Source organism: Odocoileus virginianus, chromosome 28, assembly GCF_023699985.2.
Source record: "Odocoileus virginianus isolate 20LAN1187 ecotype Illinois chromosome 28, Ovbor_1.2, whole genome shotgun sequence".
In the NCBI taxonomy this organism is placed as follows: Eukaryota; Metazoa; Chordata; class Mammalia; order Artiodactyla; family Cervidae; genus Odocoileus; species Odocoileus virginianus.
Window position 1 is genome coordinate 6,423,429 of NC_069701.1, and position 21,205 is coordinate 6,444,633.

The 21,205-nt window shown below is 39.9% G+C and overlaps 1 long non-coding RNA gene across 1 annotated transcript in view; it reads left to right on the top strand.

The window, feature by feature from the left end:
* LOC110129026 (uncharacterized) overlaps window positions 1-20,970 on the top strand; it is a 36,959-nt gene extending 15,989 nt beyond the window's left edge. The window contains exons 2-3 of the long non-coding RNA XR_002311363.2: window positions 18,929-19,097; window positions 20,234-20,970. This is a non-coding gene — a long non-coding RNA (uncharacterized lncRNA). The remainder of the gene's footprint in view (window positions 1-18,928; window positions 19,098-20,233) is intronic.
* The last annotated feature ends 235 nt before the right edge of the window (window positions 20,971-21,205 follow it).

The window sequence follows — 21,205 nt, forward strand, 5'->3', positions numbered from 1 at the left end:
TTGGTAATGAAAGTTTCTGAAACAAGAATGAGAGTTTTACCTCAGATTATGTCACAGAGAATGAAATTATGAAAACTCCCAGAGGAAAACGCACATGAGAGGAGCTCTGAGACGGTGCCATGAGCACACAGGGGTTCTCACCAGCCCATTTGTGAGGAAGAACCAGAGATGAGATCCACTGTCCCTCCCTTTGGTCTGCTGCACGGAGGGCTGAAGATAGAACCCACAGACTTCCCATACCAGAGTGTGTGCCCTGCTTCTTTTTAGCAAATCTTTTTTGTCTTTTTGTAGTCCCAACTTAAAAAAAACCAACATCACTGCAAAACACTATATCTCCTTATCCCTTTATCTATCTATCCATCCACCATCTGTCTAGTCTATCATTTACCTACTTATCTATCAATCATCTATCTGATTAATATCTATCTATCACCTTTATCTAACTGGTGGTATTGTTTATTCACTAAGTTGTGTCGAACCCTTTTGTGACCCCATGGATTGTAGCCCACCAGGATCTTCTGTCCATGGGATTTCCCAGGCAAGAATACTGGAGTGAGTTGCATTTCCTTCTCCAGGGGATCTTTCTGATCACTTGTCTCCTTATCTGTCTATCATCTATCTTATCTGTCTAGTCTCTCCCTCATACATATCTGTATACTACTGTTGTCGTTTATTCACTAAGTCTTGTCCAACTCTTTTGTGATCTCATGGACTGTAACCCACCAGGCTTCTCTGTCCATGGGATTTCCCAGGAAAGAATACTAGAGTGGGTTGCCATTTTCTTCTCCAGGGGATCTTCCTGACCCATGGGTCAAACCCATATCTCTTGTGTCGGCAGTCAGGTTCTTTACCACTGAGCCACCTGGGAAGTTCAGCTATCTTGTATATTATCTATCTATCATATAGTCTATCATCTATCTACTTATCTGTTCATCTATCTATCTGTCTATCTAATCCATTTTACCTACCTACTGATCATGCAGAGATGGGCACAATAAAGGAAAGAAATGGTATGGACCTAACAGAAGCAGAAGATATTAAGAGGTGACAAGAATGCACAGAAGAACTATACAAAAAATATCTTCATGACCCAGAAATCCACAATGGTGTGATCACTCACCCAGAGCCAGACAACCTGGAATGCAAAATCAGGTGGGCCTTAGGAAGCATTACTATGAACAAAGCTAGTGGAGGTGATGGAATTCCAGTTGAGCTATTCCAAATCCTGAGGGATGTTGCTGTTAAAGTGCTGCACTCAGTATGCCAGCAAATCTGGAAAACTCAGCAGCAGCCACAGGACTGCAAAAGGTCAGTTTTCATTCCACTCCCAAAGAAAGGAAATGCCAAAGAATGCTCAAACTACCAGTTGTACTCATCTCATACACTAGCAAAGTAATGCTCAAAATTCTCCAAGCCAGGCTTCAACAGTACGTGAACCATGAGCTTCCAGGTGTTAAAGCTGGATTTAGAAAAGGTAGAGAGATCAGATTGCCAACATTCACTGGATCATCAAAAAAGCAAGGGAGTTCCAGAAAAACATCTGCTTTATTGACTATGCCAAAGCATTTGACTGTGCGGATCACAAAAAACGGTGGCAAATTCTTCAAGGGATAGGAATACCAGACCACCTTACTTGCCTCGTGAGAAATGTGTATGCAGGTCAAGAAGCAACAGTTAGAAGTGGACATGGAACAACAGACTGGTTCCAGATCAGGAAAGGAGTACATCAAGGCTGTATATTGTCACCCTGCTTATTTAACTTATATGCAGAGTACATCATGAGAAATGCTGGGCTGGAAGAAGCACAAGCTGGAATCAAGATTGTTGGGCGAAATAACAATAACCTCAGATATGCAGATGACACCATCCTTACAGCAGAAAGCAAAGAAGAACTAAAGAGCCTCTTGATGAAAGTGAGAGGAGAGTGGAAACGTTGGCTTTAAACTCAGCGTTCAGGAAATCATGGCATTTTCTGGCATGCATTAAGGTCATAGCATCTGATCCCATCGCTTCAGGGCAAATAGGTGGGGAAACAGTGACAGGCTTTATTTTTGGGGTCTCCAAAATCACTGCAGATGGTGACTGCAGCCATGAAATTAAAAGATGGCTTGCTACTTGGAAGAAAAGCTATGACCAACCTACACAGCATATTAAAAAGCAGCAACATTGCTTTGCCAACACAGGTCCATCTAGTCAAAGCTCTGGTTTTTTCAGTAGTCATGTATGGATGTGAGAGTTGGACTGTAAAGAAAGCTGAGGACTGAAGAATTGATGCTTTTGAACTATGGTGTTGCAGAAGACTCTTGAGAGTCCTTTGGACTGCAAGGAGATACAACCAGTCCATCCTAAAGGTAATCAGTCCTGAATATTCATTGGAAGGACTGATGTTGAAGCTGAAACTCCAATACTTTGGCCATGTGATATGAAGAACTGACTCATTTGTAAAGACCCTGATGCTGGGAAAGATTGAAGGTGGGAGGAGACAGGGATGACAGAAGATGAGATTGTTGGAAGGCATCACCGACTTGATGGACATGAGTTTTAGCAAGCACTGGGGAGATGGTGAAGGACAGAGAAACCTGGTGTGCTGCAGTCCATGGGGTCTCATAGAGTTGGACATGACTAAGCGACTGAACTGAAATGAACCGAGCCGACTTCTCTAGAGAGAAGTGAATTGTAGTGACGTAGGTGCTTCCTTTCATATTTGTCTTTTATGCTGGGACGTGCTATGCATGGTGGCAATGTGGTTACATCTCCACATAAATAAATATAAAAAATTTGTGATTGCACACAGTCCCTTTCCAAGTAAATGAGAAATTTTATGGTCAGCTTAAGTAATTTATTGTTTTACTGATTGATGTAGGCATTAGTAAACAACACAATTTATATTTATGATATTCTTAATATGAACACCATTATCTTTCCATAGTCAAAAACAAACCCAAAATAGATAGAGTTCTGCCTAGCTTTTTAATATGTCCTGCCTCTCCCCACCCCGCCCTAACTTCTTTGCCAGAATTTACATTCCTAGGCAATATAAATTTTCCCACCGCAGCAAAAGAAAGATTCAGTAATTGTTCTGCAAAGTAAAGAAGCCAGCTAGGATAGGCTACTTGACCTGGATATTTTCCATTGCAGTAATATGGAAATAACAGATGTAATGAGAATAGTATAATGAGGTAGGGGAACAATTTCATCCTTGAGCCAAAGTCACATTTTTCTCTCCACGGGATGGAGTAAAGATTGAGGATTGAGCAAGCAGCTCACCTGATGAACCCACTGTTTCTTGCAGATGTAAGTGACTCACAGCTGGATTTCACTGCTGTGATTTGCTTACCTGTATGTGATATTACATGAAATAAAGAGAAGATGAAACTGGGGAGTGGAAAATGCAATTTTTAGCATAGTCTCACTGTCAGCAATGGGAATTGCTTTTCTTAAACAGAAAGTATCCTTGATGAAAACGTTCTTTGACATACTCAGCATTGCCTTGGGATAAATTCTTCCAGAAACCAAGGAACACTTCCTCTTCATTTTGCCATTTTATAGCATTTTATTGTCTACTTTATGAAATGTTGTGAAGCTCTTGCACTGCCCTCTGCTGTTTTGTGAGCTGAATAACTGGGGTCTTCACAAGCAAGGGGCTGAGATCATTTAATTCAAACAAAGTACTTCTCTGAGCACCTGTTAAACACTAGGGATTCATGTGAAACCCTCTCAGTCATATCCAACTCTGTGCGACCCCATAGACTATAGCCTGCCAGGCTCCTCCATCCATAGGATTTTCTAGGCAAGAGTACTGGAGTGAGTTACCATGTCCTTCTCTAGGGCATCTTCCCAGGGATGCAAGAACAATTTAAGAAAAAAAATTATAATGAGTAAAGCCCAGGTGTTAAAGTCAGGCCAAATGCGTCTTGATCCCAGGCCTGTTTCATGCCAGCTATGGGATTGTGGGAATTTATTTAAATTTTCTCAGGCTTAAGGCTTACTTTTCTTAAATCCAGAATAGGAATAGAATGCTCAAGAGGGGTTTCTGAGGTGGGGCTAGTGGTAAGGAATCTGCTTGCCAATACAGGGGACATGGGTTTCATTCCTGGGTTGGGAAGATGCCCTGGAGTAGGAAATGGCAACCCACTCCAGTATTCTTGCCTGAGAAATCCCATGGATAGAGGAGCCTGGCAGAATAGGACATGACTGAGCAGGTGAGCACCTACGAATAAGTAATGCATGCCGAGAGTCTGAAACAGAGCAGACACCACAGCATACAACTATTGCAATAGAGATGAGTCTTGTGCTCAAGAAGAGGATGGGAGGAGTGAGGCTCTGGAAGTTTAGGACTATGGTAGCCGGTAGAGGGTGTGATTGGATGGCTCCTACAGTGGGCCAGAGAGTGAAATGGAGTGAGAGCCTCACCAAGGACATCAGCTGTGAGGATGAAACTGCTTTAGGAGCGCCATGCTGTTAGCCAAGTGGAGCCCATTCAGCAAGGAAGTGGAGAGAGACTGGAAGGTGGATTGAGCTAGATACTTATGATTTGCCCGTTTTTCTCTGTGTGTGTTTCTATGAAAGTATATTTTTAAATGTACAAGATTTGTTGTAGATAATTTATGCTTTTCATGGGAGACACTAATAAAGATTTAAAGTGTGTGTATGTGTGTTTGTGTGTATACCACAAACTTCGGGATCAGGTTTGAAATCCTAGAACATATCACATATTCGGGGAATTACTTTGTAGATGTCGTCTTTTTGTTCACACAACACCCGACATCTTACCTAAGCCGAGCTGGTGGCAGAAGGTGGGGAGGGCTTGTTGAGAATAGATCACAGTCTGCTTCTCTGGAATCTAGACATTTCAACAGCTTGTCCTGGAGGCAGTGAGAATACATAATGACATGCTTTGACAAACAGACTAACAACAAACTTGAATCATATTTGGGCCCTCAGGTGAAATCAACTAAACATAAAATGATTTTCTCAAAGTTGTTTGGTTCAGTTTTTACATATTATATATTAAAGCCAGTGTTTGGATCCAGATTAAAGTTTGGAACAAATGGAATTGTTTGTATGTAAAATATAGTTATGAAATCATTTTAACATTTTGAATACTGTAGTAAAACACAACATAATGCTATGAGTGGTAAAAAATAAAAACCAAATTGCATAAAATGTAGGATTGAATGATTGTATTGTGAATGAAAAACCACAGTTTTTATTTGGTCTGAACAAAAAACACAAACAGCAAGACAATGATCGTTATTCTGTACACAAACACCAGACTGGGAGAAAGCCTGTGTGGTTGAGACTGTCACTCTTCTCTCCTTCCTTTTCCTCTCCAGACCTCAGCTTCAGAACTGGAGTCGGAGAACCAGCTTGGGCAGAGTATAAGAGCAATTGTGTTGTGTCTCTGCTTGATAATCATTTTTTCTGCTGCAATTTACATGGACATCTTTTTTAATGTGAATGTTATTAGAAAATACAAACAGGGTTCTAATTTAGCTCAAAATCACCCAAAGGAAAACAAGAATAAAGAAACAAGTACAACTCAAAAAACCAGAGGAGCCAGTAGCTATGGTAAAGAAGAGTGATGGAGGCCTGGTGACAATAGGTGCGTAGGCCCTGCAGTGATTTTTATTTTATTTGACAAAAGGTGTTTCTTTAAAAAAAAAAATTATGTGTAGAAGTCAGCACAAACAGCTGCATCATGAACAGAAGACCTAAGTCAGCTTTGGCGCAAATCTGTTTTATACACCCCTGTATAGCAGTATTTCTGAGCCTTTTTCATGGTGACTCACAGCAGGTGATGTTCATGTGTCTGACATTCTGGGCATACACAGATTTTCCACAGAACTGCAGAGGCTTTTGTGAGAACATACAGTAAGTAGCCCCACAGAAATCTTTACTTTTCTGTGAGGCACTCAAGAAAGTGAAAGTCGTTCCGCCGTGTCCTGACTCTTTGCAACCCCATGGACTATCTAGTCCATGGAATTCTCCAGGCCAGAATACTGGAGTAGGTAGCCTTTCCCTTCTCCAGGGAATCTTCCCAACTCAGGGCTCAAACCCAGGTCTCCTGCATTGCACACAGATTCTTTACCAGCTGTGCCACAAGGGAAGCCCAGGAATACTGGAGTGGGTAGCCTATCCCTTCTCCAGAGAATCTTCCCGACCCAGGAATTGAACCAGGGTCTCCTGCATTGCAGGTGGATTCTTTACCAACTGAGTTCTCAGGGAAGCACTCATGAAAAATATTTATTGAGAGCCTGTCAGTAATAAAATCGATAACAAAATCAGTCCCAAAGAAGTATTTGCTTTAAAAGGCTAAAGAATATCATGACTAATCTAAAGTTATTTTTAGAAAGGTCTGGTTTTTTCCTGGACTTCTGTTCCACAGGTATTATTAAGATGAACAATTTAATAGCATTTCAGGATCAGCACTGACATAATTTTTATTGTTAAAGTTGTAATAGAATTTTCTGATCATCATGTATTTTATGATACTAATTTTTTTCTTCTCCAGGATTAGCTTAATCTAGTTGCTTTTGATTTGGTAGTAGGTGCATGCTTTTGACATCAGTGCTGGAAGTGTTCTGTGTGTCACACAGGAACACAGCCAGTCGGTTGGGCTTTGCTGGACTGATAGGATGTAGGTTATGGGCTGTCTCTTACTCAAGAAAGCAGAAAGGAATGCAAATGAACAAGGACAATGTTATTAAAGATCATTATGTGTGTACCCCAATGTTTTTCAGCAAATCCTTCACAAATACTTCACAGAAATCAGTGAAAACAACAACAAAAAAATACCTGATATATGCCTTAGAATGACAGCACTATAACAGTTGTGCTGTGATATATCCGATCACAATAAAATTGCAGCATTTTCCAAGGAGAATTGATACTTTTGTTAATGCAGAAGCTGTGCAGTGGATTGAGCAAGCCTCCTCTCAGGGTTCCCGTTCAGGCCCTGAAGTTATAGTGACTGTGAGTGGTCATTTAATTTCTCAGAATCCCAGTTTTCTAATATTTAAGTTTAGTGTAATAATATTTACCACCTAATATTAAGGAAGATTAAATTAGATGACATGTGTTATCTAATAATAAGTGGAGCATACTAAATGATCTAGCAAATAGTAACTGACCTTGATGAAAGCAAATGATGATCAGGTAGCAGAGAGCATTAAAGGACATTTTGCCACAAAAATGTAAGTTGTGGTAATAGTGATATTTTGAATGGTTCATTTTATGGTTTTTCTTCCCTGAATGCTGTTAGGAGAGTGAGGATAGGATAGGGCAGTGGGAAAAGTCAGCCAGGAGCGAGGCCCAGCCGCAGACTCCCCTCAGTCTGTTCCCAGCAGGAAGCTCTGACGCGTGAGCAGTCTGGCAGTCTTGGTCTCATCTCTGGGCAGTGGGGGCAGCCTTTGCTACACACCTCCCAGGGAAGTCCGTCATTGGCCGCAACATGTGGATCCAAAGGATGCAGGGCCGAGATGGGGAGGTCTCTTGCCTAAGGGGGGCAATCCTCCTGGAAAGGAAGCACCTGAAGCGCCTGGGGTGATACACCAGCCAGTAAAGGGGATATGGATAGAGTACCACATAGGGCCCCCGTGACTGCCATTGGAACTCAGGAGGGGCTGTTCAGTAGCAGAGATGCCCTCTGCTGGGAGTATATAGCCTAATGTGTGCCCACCCTCACACATTAAAGGTAAGGAAAAGACTTATCCTTTCTTTTCTCTTTTATTCCCTTCCCCACCCCCACCCCCAATCTGGATCAGTCTTTAATTTCTGTTGTCACCTTCTTTGTTCCATAATGTCCTATAGTTCAAGATATTCCCTGCCATACTTGTCATTTCTGTGCATCAGTCTTGGTAGACCCACTGCAGTGGGTTTCAGCAACTTTGTCCAAAACTCTGGAGTGTTTTGTCCTTAAAGTGCGAAACGCTGCAGAGTGATGTGGGTAAGGCCCAGGGTACAGAGACGCAGCTTGGGTTTGAAATTTATCTCCACCATCTACTGGCTCAGTGAGCTGTGCTGTGGGTCTCAGTCTCTATATCTGTAAATCTGAATACCTGCCTCTGATAGAAGTGTTACCTGCCTCTTAATGTTCCTTGATAATTCAGTGAGCTAGTACATTTAAAGAACTCAGAACAGTATCTGACACAGGGGAAGCAATAGGTAGTTATGTAGTGGTCATAGTCCTCAAACATAGAGGGTACCTTTTTGAATGTCAGACTGTATCAATTACATTTTTAATTTTCTGGTTATTACCATCTCAATAGCTATTGCCACATATGTACACTTTTCGGGTATCTATAAGGTCTAATTCTTCCTCAAATATCAGCAAGCTCTACCAATGTCTTCTGGCTACAAACAATTTCTGGAAAAGCCTTATGAATACCCTTTGTGACTATATTAATTAGGTGTGGTTTTTCATGAAGCTATGATCAATTTTTAGACCAAGCGTTGCGTGGACAACTGATCCTCAGTACCATGAAGCCCTTTCTTTTTATGGCATATTTTTTCTGTCTCATATCTACTGTTTTTCAAGCTCCAAAGCCTGAAAATAAAATTGTCTCATGGAGACAAAATTTTAGTCTTTAGAAATATGAACCACTATTTGGCCATGGTGGTGCTCCTTTACTCCTAAAGATTACCCTAAGAGATATTATCCCCATTGATTTAGAAACCAAAACAGTAAGAAAGCCCTAAATGTAACACTGGAAATCATAAAACTCCTAGATGAAAACAGGCAGAACACTCTTTGACAAACATTAGCAACATTTTTGAATTTACCTCCTCAGGCAAGGGAAACAAAAGCAAAGATAAATGGGACCTAATTAAACCTAAAAGCTTTGCACAGCGAAAGAAACCATCAATAAAACTAAAAGATAGCCTACTGAAGGGGAGAAGGTATTTGCAAATGATATATCTGATAAGGGAGTAGTATCTAAAATATATAAAGGGCTCATACAACTCAATAAAAAAAAAACCCTTGTTTTAAAAATGGGCAGAAGATATAAAATTAACACACAGAAATCCCTTGCATTCCTATACACTAACAATGAGAAAACAGAAAGAAATTAAGGAAACAATACCATTCACCATTGCAACAAAAAGAATAAAATACTTAGGAGTATATCTACCTAAAGAAACAAAAGACCTATACATAGAAAACTATAAAACACTGATGAAAGACATCGAAGAGGACACAAATAGATGGAGAAATATACCGTGTTCATGGACTGGAAGAATCAATATTGTCAAAATGACTATACTACCCAAAGCAATCTGTAGAGTCAATGCAATTCCTATCAAGCTACCAACGGTATTTTTCACAGAACTAGAACAATTTCACAATTTGTATGGAAACACAAAAAACCTCGAATAGCCAAAGTAATCTTGAGAAAGAAGGAACTGGAGGAATCAACCTCCCTGACTTCAAACTATACTACAAAGCCACAGTCATCAAGACAGCATGGTACTGGCACAAAGACAGAAATATAGATCAATGGAACAGAATAGAAAGCCCAGAGAGAAATCCACGAACCTATGGTCACCTTATCTTTGACAAAGGAAGCAAGAATATACAATGGAAAAAAGACAACCTCTTTAACAAATGGTGCTGGGGAAACTGGTCAACCACTTATAAAAGAATGAAGCTAGAACACTTTCTAACACCATACACAAAAATAAACTCAAAATGGATTAAAGATCTAAATGTAAGACCAGGAACTATAAAACTCCTAGAGGAGAACATAGGCAAAACCCTCTCTGACATAAATCACAGCAGGACCCTCTATGACCCACCTCCCAGAATATTGGAAATAAAAGCAAAAATAAATGGGACCTAATGAAACTTAAAGGCTTTTGCACAACAAAGGAAACTATAAGCAAGGTGAAAATACAGCCCTCAGATTGGGAGAAAATAATAGCAAACGAAGCAACAGACAAAGGATTAATCTCAAAAATATACAAGCAACTCCTCCAGCTCAACTCCAGAAAACTAAATGACCTAATAAAAAAGTGGGCCAAAGAATTAAACAGACATTTCTCCAAAGAAGACATACAGATGGCTAAAAAACACATGAAAAGATGCTCAACATCACTCATTATCAGAGAAATGCAAATCAAAACCTCAATGAGGTACCATTACACACCAGTCAGGATGGCTGCTATCCAAAAGTCTACAAGCAATAAATGCTGGAGAGGGTGTGGAGAAAAGGGAACCCTCTTACACTGTTGGTGGGAATGCAAACTAGTACAGCCGTTATGGAGAACAGTGTGGAGATTTCTTTAAAAACTGGAAATAGAACTGCCATATGACCCAGCAATCCCACTTCTGGGCATGCACACCAAGGAAACCAGATCTGAAAGAGACACATGTACCCAAATGTTCATCGCAGCACTGTTTATAATAGCCAGGACATGGAAGCAACCCAGATGCCCATCAGCAGATGAATGGACAAGGAAGCTGTGGTACATATACACCATGGAATATTACTCAGCCATTAAAAAGAATTCATTTAAGTCAGTTCTAATGAGATGGATGAAACTGGAGCCCATTATACAGAGTGAAGTAAGCCAGAAAGATAAAGATCATTACAATATACTAACACATATATATGGAATTTAGAAAGATGGTAATGATAACCCTATATGCAAAACATAAAAGTGTTGAATCACTATGTTGTGCACCTGAAACATTTTACAATGTTAGTATGTTTCACCAACCTTACTTCAGTTTAAGAAAAGAAAGAAAAAAGAAGCAGGGAGGGAGATTCAGTCCACATGCAAGGTCACAGAGATTCTGTGTCCAGCTGTTTCATGCCCACTACTTGTGGGCTACCTCAGCTGCCCCAGGGCCTACTGCACCAAGGTCCTACTAGGCAAGGCCCTGGAAACACACATGCACAGAAAAGATTTGCCTAGACCAGGTTCTAAAGCATCTCTTGTGTCTGTTTCTTCATCAACGTTGACACTCAGGGAAAAGCAGGTATTGGTTAATTTCTATTATTTAAGCAATTTGCTGTTGTCATTTATTTATTGACAGTTGTTTTGAATTGTAATTTTAGTGGGTAAAGATAGAATAAATGTCACTTTACATCAGATTCTTGATTCCATCTCCATTTACAGTTGAAATTTTCGGCGCTTTTCATAGAATACACCGGGGAGAGCCCTGCGCTGTAGTGGTTGCTAAGACCGCTTAGTGATGGTGACGGTGGGTGGTCATCAGATAGCACCATGCTACTCTTTCCTCTTCTTTTAAAGTAGGGCTAATAATCCTGGCTATTTATAGCTATAGAGCACAAATAAGATAATATGTAAAAGTGTATATTTAAATGTCAGTCACTGTTGTTATACATGGAGCACACTCTGGAGGATAGCGCAGAACAGAGGAGCCTGAAGGGCTAGCGGTCCACGGGGTTGCCGAGAGGTGGACATGATGTGACTGAACAACAGCAACAACAAATCGCTGTGCATGGTTATGATAAGGTAGAGGGTAGCACGCTTTGTGCATTAGTATTGGCTAAAGGTTGCTGGTATCTTTGGATAAATAAAGGACTCATGAATTTAATAATAGGAAAATGATTAGACAAATATATAGGCAGGGCATTCTGTAGGACAATTATACTGGATTCTTCCAAAAAGTCTATGTCATTAGTGAGAATGAAAAAGCCAGGAACTTTGGGTTAAAGGATACTAAGGAGGAAGACATGACTTACTGTTGAAATACTTCAGGTTTAGGTAGTATGACATGTGTTTACTTTCAGTCTGAGCACAAACAGTGTATGTTTGCACATAGGTGTGTGAGAGAGTAACAGATGTGCCACAGTAATTTGTCAAGCATAAGTAGGTATTTGGATGCTCAATATATTAACCTTTCACTTTTCCTGTAGGTTTGAAATTTCTTAAAATGGATATTTTGGGGAGAAATATGGCTCATCTAGGTGCTAATTTACACAGTTGTTTCCAAGATATTTGTTTTCTCATCCCATCTCCAGTAGAACTTAATGCTTCTTATTGCCAACATTCCTTCCTTCCTGCTCATTCAGGAATCTGCTCCCAGAAGTTTCTCCTAAGGAGTCTGTGTTCTGGGTGAGCCAGTTTGTAAGGTGCTGCTGAGAACCTCTAGAGCGTAGGCTACCACAGCGCCCTCTGCACATCCTAACCAAACCAGAGCTCTCAAAGCTTCTTCTGAACATTTTGTCTATTTCTCATACCTGGTTTCAGAGTTCCTTCCAATGCAAGATTCTTCCATTTTAGCGGCAAGTCAGAGCTTGCAGTGAAATTTGAGGAGCCAAGTTTGGCCACGCAGCAAGCTAGGATTATCGAGTAGGTACTTGTGGGAGGGTCTATAGCAAACGGTTGCGTCTGTGTAGCAGCTGTATCTGCTGGCCTGCTGCCTAACCTATGATGTATGTGTGTGTTGGAGGGGGGATGTTCATATTCACAACCAGAATTCAGAAAAATGAGCTGGATGCAAACAAGAGAAGAACAAGGATAGGTTGACTCTACCCAGTTATGTCTGCATCCACCCATCATCATAAATGACTTCAAATACTGCCAGGGGACAGCGGCCACTGATTCACTTCTGCCCTCCTGATCCTCCACAGGTTTCTTTTTGACCCAACTCTAGGCTAGAACTGTGCGAGGAAGGGAATTCTGGAAGACATCAGTTCAGTTGTATCTGACTCTTTGTGACCCATAGACTGCAGCATGCCAGGCTTTCTTGTCCATCACCAACTCCTGGAGCTTGCTCAAACTCATGTCCATCCAGTTGGTGATGCCATCAAACCATCTCATCCTCTGTTGTCCCTTTTGCCTCCTGCCTTCAATCTTCCCCAGCATCAGGGTCTTTTCAAATGAGTTGGTTCTTCACATAAGGTGGTCAAAGTATTGGGGTTTCAGCTTCAGCATCAGTCCTTCCAATGAACACCCAGAACTGATCTTTAGGATGGACTGGTTGGATCTCCTTGCAGCCCAGGGGACTCTCAAGAGTTTCCAACACCACAGTTCAAAAGCATCAGTTCTTCAGTGCTCAGCTTTCTTTACAGCCCAACTCTCACATCCATACATGACCACTGGAAAAACCATAGCCTTGACTAGACAGACCTTTGTCAGCAAAGTAATGTCTCTGCTTTTTAATATGCTGTCTAGGTTAGTCATAGCTTTTCTCCCAAGGAGCAAGTGTCTTTTAATTTCATGGCTGCAGTCACCATCTGCAGTGATTTTGGAGCCCAATAAAATCAGTTCAGTTCAGTTCAGTCGCTCAGCCATGTCCGACTCTTTGTGACCCTGTGAACCGCAGCAGGCCAGGCCTCCCTGTCCATCACCAACTCCCGGAGTTTATTGAAACCTGTGTCCATTGAGTTGGTGATGCCATCAAACCATCTCATCCTCTGTCATCCCCTTCTCCTCCTGCCCTCAATCTTTCCCAGCATCAGGGTCTTTTTAAATGAGTCAGTTCTTCGCATCAGGTGGCCAAAGTATTGGAGTTTCAGCTTCAGCATCAGTCCTTCCAATGAACACCCAGGACTGATCTCTTTTAGGATGGACTGGTTGGATCTCCTTGCAATTTAAGTAACTCTCAAGAGTCTTCTCCAACACCACAGTTCAAAAGCATCAATTCTTTGGTGCTTAGGTTTCTTTATCGTCCAACTCTCACATCCATACATGACCACTGGAAAAGCCGTAGCCTTGACTTGATGGACTTTTGTTGACAAAGTGATGTCTTTGCTTTTTCATATGCTGTCTGGGTTGGTCATAACTTTCCTTCCAAGGAGTAAGCGTCTTTTTTAATTTCATGGCTGCAGTCACCATCTGCAGTGATTTTGGAGCCCAGAAAAAATAAAGTCAGCCACTGTTTCCACTGTTTCCTCATATATTTGCCTTGAAGTGATAGGACCAGATGCCATGATCTTAGTTTTTTGAATGCTGAGTTTTAAGCCAACTTTATCACTCTCTTTTACTTTCATCAAGAGGCTGTTTAGTTCTTCTTCACTTTCTGCCATAAGGGTGGAGTCATCTGCATATCTGAGGTTATTGACTTTTCTCCCAGCAATCTTGATTCCAGCTTGTGCTTCATCCAGCCCAGCATTTTTCATGGAAGTGGAAAGACATTTTTTCCAGCTTAACTAAGTGTCTTCGGCACAGTCCAGCCCACTCCCCTGACTCCTCATTTTCAGTTGAATGCTCATCCCTCTGCCCTTCATCCATACTGGGCACTTCAGCTATTGACCTCCTGACTTTTTCCCAGAAGATTCCATAATTGCTTGTTTCTTCAATTAGTGTAGTGTCTTGCTCCAACACTTTACCCATAATCTGGTACACGGTAGGAGTTTCATACATGCTTATTGAAATAGAATGAACAGAGAGAGGGAAAATAAAGAAGGAGTTTTGGTGAAGGGAGTTTTCTCAATGAGTATACATCATAAGGGAAGTGCCAAGATGCTTTAGAAAGCAACTTAGATCAATAATAGAATCCAGCTCATTTCAGTCATGATAGAAAGCTAAAAATAGAGCTTAAATAGAGCTATCCTATTTTTTTAACCTGATAAACATGTTTATAAAGAGAAACATGTCATGAAATCTATAGAAAGCAATGGTATTGGAAGTGACTCAGTTAGAAAGATTGCCCATGGAGTAGCATCAGCACTTGCCCAGAATTAAAGTTGATGTTCACACAGAGACCCAGAAATCTTGATGCTTTCTCCTTGTTTAACTCTTTTCTCAGTATTCTGGCAAGGTTCGGTAGCTCTCAGCCTCTCTCCCTTCATCCCGACTCCCTTCTTGCTTTGGATGTCCTTTTGTTCTTTCCCCTAATTTTCTCCTTTTCAGGTAGTTTAGTTCCTCATCCTGGAAGGAAACCAACCTGGTTTTAAATCTTGGCTCCATTTTTCATGCATGCCTTCTGTGCTTTGGATTTCTCTTCTCTAAAATTGAGAATAATATTTTCTTTTTTTTTTGTTTGTTTGAGAATAATATTTTCTACTGCAAAAGCTAACAGCCAACCCATTGTAGGTACCTGATAAATGTAAATTTCCCTCTGTTTCCTTCTTTCCAAGGTTAAGAAGAGAGATGTGAAGCCATCTGTTGTTGCTCCTAACGTGCTCCTTGGTATCTAACCTTTGCCACCCAACCCTCTACCCCTCATTTCTTTCAACCACATGAAATACTCTTCTGGGAGAAACTCTGGTAAACACAAATTGCCCCCCACCACACACCTTGTTATGTTTAGGCTGACTGGCTTTCTAAGTCTGCTGACTCTCATGATTGTTTAGCCTTGAGTTTCCCCTTCCTTCTCTCATCTTCTCTTCTTCCATCCCTTCCCTTCATTTCCTCTTTTCTTGACTTCCTCTGTGTATTAGTTTTCTAGTGCTGTTCTAACAAACTACCGCATATTCAGTGACTTAAGACTGAATAATAAATAACACATTTATTATTTTATGGTTTTGAATTCAAATATCCAAAATCAATTTGACTGGTCTAAATTCAAGATGTTAGCAGATCTGTGTTCCTTTGGGATGCTCTGCTTGAGAATCCATTTCCTTATTGTCTTCAGATTTTAGAGGTTACCTGCATTCCTTAACTTGTGGCCCCTTCCTCCATTTTCAAAGCCAGCTGCATAGCCTCTTCTCTCTGACCTTTCCTGTTTTCCTCTCTGGCTTCGAGTCACTTGCTTCCTTGTTATTAGGAGCCTTGTGATTACATTGGGTCCACCTGTATAATCCAGCATAATTGCCACATCTCAAGATCTTTACCTTAATCACATCTGAAAGTCCCCTTTACCATGTAAGGTAACATATTCACAAGTTCTGGGTATGAGGACATGGACATTTTAGGGGGTCCATTATTCAGCCTTTCACGCTCCATGTCTTCCCTTCTCCTTCTTCTCTTCCCTGCCCCTGTTTTCCTTTCTGGTGACCCTCTTATAGAAGCACATCTATACCTTTTGTATCACACATGGTCAAAATAAGTGACCATCATTTTGTCAAATGTGTTGCAAAGTACAGATGGCAAGAGAATAGTCATATTTACTCAATTAGATATTGAGGTAGAAAAACTGACTCTTCAAATACATAAATTGGTTGGAGGATCTGTTGTTCATTCATCTCTGGGAGTTTATGTTGGTGGTGATCAACCACACTGAGAACTGCACATCTTTGATGTTAACCTATTCTCTCTTTCCCCCCATCTAACTTTTCTTCAACTAATAATTTTTTTCACACTTTATCTTTCTTATTTCTTTCAGTGTTTGTAACTGTCCTGTTAGTCTCTTCACAGTTTGTATGGAGGAGAGAACTTAGATTAGAATTCCAAATAATTGTAAAGTAATTAATCTCCAATTAAAATAAAAATAAAGAACCTAATAAGTGACATTAGATCCTAGCCTGACATTCACTAGTTGTATGGCTTTGGACAAATCACTTAGCTCCTTTGAGAATGAATTTCTGTATGTGATTAAAGAAAAGCTTAAAAAGTCTTCTAAACGTGCTGTCAAAATTAAATAAGACAATAATTATTAAATAACTCGTACAATGCCTGAAAACTGTGGTGTTCCAAGGATGGAAGACTACTGTGAAACTTACTGAGAGGGTTGTTTCAAAGTTAAATGAAATGATGTAAACGTAATGAAGGAAAATGCTGCCAGTACTGCTGCTATTCCTACTGGTAATAATAGTAATAATTTACATGTGTTGAGTGAATTCTGTAGGCCAGGCATTGTGCTAGAAGATTTAAAGCGACCAATGCATTTTCTCAAGCTCAAGAGGTAGTATTAAAAAATTATGTTTATTTTCTGATGACTCTTTAATTTCATACTATTTTGAGGCCCAGAGTAAGTCCTCAGGTAACATAAGTGCTATAATGTAATAAGATGCCTCAAATGTAGTATTAAACCCTAAGCGTTTTACATAATCTGGAAAATCAGCAATTAAACTCATTGGGCAGGGTCTCTTATAAGAGGTTTTATAACAGATTGTCCACAAGAGGAGCATCTGAATAGACTGAGTGGGAGAGAATTGTATTAATCTGGTAGAATAGCAGTGTGAGGTCACCACCAGGCCCTGGAGGGAAACGATGAAGGGATCACCAACACAAGTAGGAAGGAAGTCCTGGCATCCTTTCTAGGCAGAGTGTGGTTTCCAAAATTCCCATGTAACGATCTCTGCGGGACTCTGTGAGCAAGAGACTCCATTGTCAAGATAGTTTGGGAAATACTGGACATGATATTACTTTCTTGGAGATGCTCATTCTATTTCATTACATTCAAGGCTTTGCCAAATTTAGCAATAGAAAAACCTACTTAAAATTTCCCTAATGAATTTGACCATGAATCCTCTTTCTTTTAAGGAACATTTTATGATATCCTATTGCATTGGGTTCCCACGAACACTTCAGAAATTCAGAGGTAGGAAATAGTGGGAAACAGTGTCAGTAAGGAAAAGTGAAAGTGAAGTCGCTCAGTTGTGTCCGACTCTTTGGGACCCCGTGGACTGTAGCCCACCAGGCTCCTCCGTCCATGGGATTCTCCAGGCAAGAATACTGGAGTGGGTTGCCATTTCCTTCTCCAGGGGATCTTCCCGACCCAAGGGTCAAACCCAGGTCTCCCACGTAGTAGGCAGACGCTTCACCCTCTGAGCCACCAGGGAAGTCCTGTCAATAAGGAAGGTGGAGCCTAATTAAAAAGGACCTTACTGTTGCATGCAGAGGAGGATTTTAGTGTTGGACTGAGACACTAGAGAGAGAGTGAAATAACAAACAGTTGTTGAAGCATTCTGAACAATTAATTAATACTGATTAGCTCCTTCAGGGTACTCCAGAAAAGAGTCAAATAGCAACAGAAGCAGACATAATCCCTGCCAAAAAGGCCTTACAAACTCGTATGTAAAATACAAATGTATATTTAGTGAGCATTTTTCAGCCAGTGCAAAAAGTTGAAAATAACATGTTGATTAATGTTATTTTAATTTTTCTAACTTGTATTTCACTGTTTTTAAGATCAAGCTACATGCTAGGCACAGTTCTAATTATGTTCACATGTGTCACTTAATTGATTCTTTGGGCAAACTTGTTAAATATTTATTATTCCCATTGTAAAACCCAAGATTGAGGCTGAGGGAGAGAAAATTGCCCAAGGTCATAGTAAGAGACAGTCATGGAACTAGAATTCGAGCCAAGGACTTCTGGCTGCAAAATGACTTGTTTTCACCACTTTTTCTCATTGACCTAAAATAAAAATATGTGAATCAGACTTTGAAAGAATGCATGAGCTAAATGACCAGAGATATGAGTAGGAGAAGAAGTAAACAATTTTGAAATCACAGATTTTCAGAGAGTAATTGCATTGATCACTAAATAATGCAGAAGTCATAAGTCTTAGTACCAACCACAATCCTCTTTCAGAGGATTAAAAACACAGCCACCAGAGCATGATTTTATCAAGCAGTTGGGTTATGACATTTGAGGGGGGCCTCAATCTAACAGTCACTCTCCGAATTTTTATTTAGAGCACCATGGTGTTTACGCTACCATGAATCAAACTACAGGTGTGTCTTATGTGTCACAGTTCACTTTCATGTATTTCTGCAGATCCTGGCCCAGTTCTGTGCCTGAAAGTTAGTGCACTTCCCGCTATGGGAATTTAGGTTGTACATACACCACCCAAAGCTATAATCTTGCCCCTTTGGCTCACTCCCACTTCATGCTTGCTGGTGAAGAGTGAGGCACACTGATCTGTGGTGGTCTTAGAAAAAGAATGCAGAAGGAAGAAAGAAAACCAAACTATTTGGGGCACATAACATATATTGGGCATGTAACATATACTGGGCAGCTTCTCTTGCAGCACTGGGATTAGAACCCAGACCTCTATAACTTTGGGAGACCACGGTCACCATTCCTCCACTGTTCATTCTTTTCCTCACTCTTCTCCATCCAGCCCCTAACAGTGAACATCTGCAAACATCTTCTGTGTATCTGGTGATACTCAAGACACTGAAGATACACACTCAGTAGCACTAGGGAAGCTCAGTGATCCATGCAGAAGGAAAGCACAACAGATGAATCGCTGTATTAAAGGGAGCCTTATTAAAGTTTTCACCTTGTGGGTAAGTTTATTCGTTGATCAAGATAAGGACTTCATAGCTATGTATATAATATTCAAAGTGGGATTCTTAATGAAAACATACAGCTCCTTTGGGCAGTCTGGTGGCTCAGTGGTAAAGAACCTGCCTGCCAATGCAGGAGACCCGGGTTCAGCCCCTGAGATGATCCCCTGGAGAAGGAAGTGGCAACCCACCCCAGTATTCTTGCCTGGAGAATCCCATGGACGGAGGAGCCTGGCGGGCTACAGTCCATGGGGTCACAAAGAGTCAGACACGACTGAGTGACTAAACAACAGCTCCTTTCTTCAAAAAGTTTCAGGTGGTTATATAAATAGCTCTGACTTTTAAGATAAAAACAAACCAAAAATCCCCAATTGCTATCTTTTACTTTTGACTTTATCAGAAGATACAAGGTTCAGATGTTATTTATTTTCTATCAAATAAGTTGGAGTTTTTGTTTCATTGTTGTTATTTCCCTAGCATTAATTTTAATCAGCTTAGTCTAACAATCAAGTAAATCTGTAACAATCAAGTAACTCCATACTCCATTTTAAAAGGCTGAATCCATTTTAATATTTTATGAAAAATATTATACATTTTGTTTTAAAATTATATATAATGCAAAGTATGTACAGTGAAAAGGAAATGTTTCACTTTATCTCACCCCTCAAATTCTCCACTCTCTTTTCTAAAAGTAATCACTGTTAACAGTTTGATATCTATTCTTTTATAACCTTCATGTACATTGCATGTACATTTAGCTTTACAAATTATAATTTAACTTTTACATAAAAAGGTCACACTGTTTATGTTGTTTTGTAATATGCCCTCTTTACTTAATGATATATCTTGGTGATATTTCTAAGTCAGTACAATTAAACTTATTTATCTGAACTGATGTCATGTAATTCATTCATTGAATAACTGCTTTATTGATGATTAAGTAATTGTCTACACTATCACTGCTACAATTCTATCTTTGTATCTTTATGATACACCTTTGCAATATGTATCTTTAATATAGTATAGTGAAACTTCTAGGCATCCAGCGTCCATTATCTGTTTATTTCTAATAGTGAAATCCCAATGACTAAATGGCTTCTTTTGGAATCTCCCTACCACTCTTGCATGTGATTCAGAGAGGACCTTATCCCAATTAACCAAGTGTGACCCAGACCTGTGCCAGTCAGAATATCCCACACCGAAGACCTGCTCTTTGCTCTGGTGATGGGCACTGGACCCAAGCAAGTCAGTAAGCATCCTGACTTCCACTTAATTTGGAAAGAAGAGAAACATCATTTTCTACTGAATGTAAATCTGATACAGTATAGTGTTGAAACTGCTGCAACCTTTCTGCCACTACCATGAGTGAACCTGTCTGGGAATGGAGCCAAAATAAAGGAAGCAGAGAGAGAAGTAAGTCCTGTTGACCGAATGCCAGGTCCTCAAACAAGATGTTTCCTGCTGCCAGCAATGACTAGCCCTGGGACTTTGCAGTCATGTGAGCCAATAAATTTCCTTTTACTGACTAAGCCATTTTAAAGTAGCTTTTCTGTTGATGGCAACCAAAAGATATCTTGGTGGTGCTGACACCTAGAAGTGTAATTGTCAGGCGACAAAGAGTATATACAGTTGAAATTATGACAGATAATAACAAATTGCCCTTCCATAGATTCTACCAACCAAAATACAAAACCCCAGCTATCAAGAATATCATAATTTTATCTTTTGACAAAATATTTTTAAAAATTTTAAATTATGTTATCTGATAACTCACTGATCATCTTTTTATATGTGTTTTGACCATGTATAATTTTTCTACTGTGATTTAATTGTGCATACATTTTTCCCCACTTTTCTATTAGGTAATTCATATGACTTTAGGCAGTCTTCACATATCCTTTAAATTAATCCTTTATTACATAAGGTATGTGTATTTTCTTCCAAACTGCCCCTTGTCTTGAAATAATATTTATGGAAATCTCATATGAATGATTTAAAATTTTACCAGTGTCATGACATCTGTTAGTTATTTTATCTGTAGTTGATTTATTTGTCTAATTTAGATTAGACAAATATTTACTGAAAAATATTAACCTCCTTGAATTTTT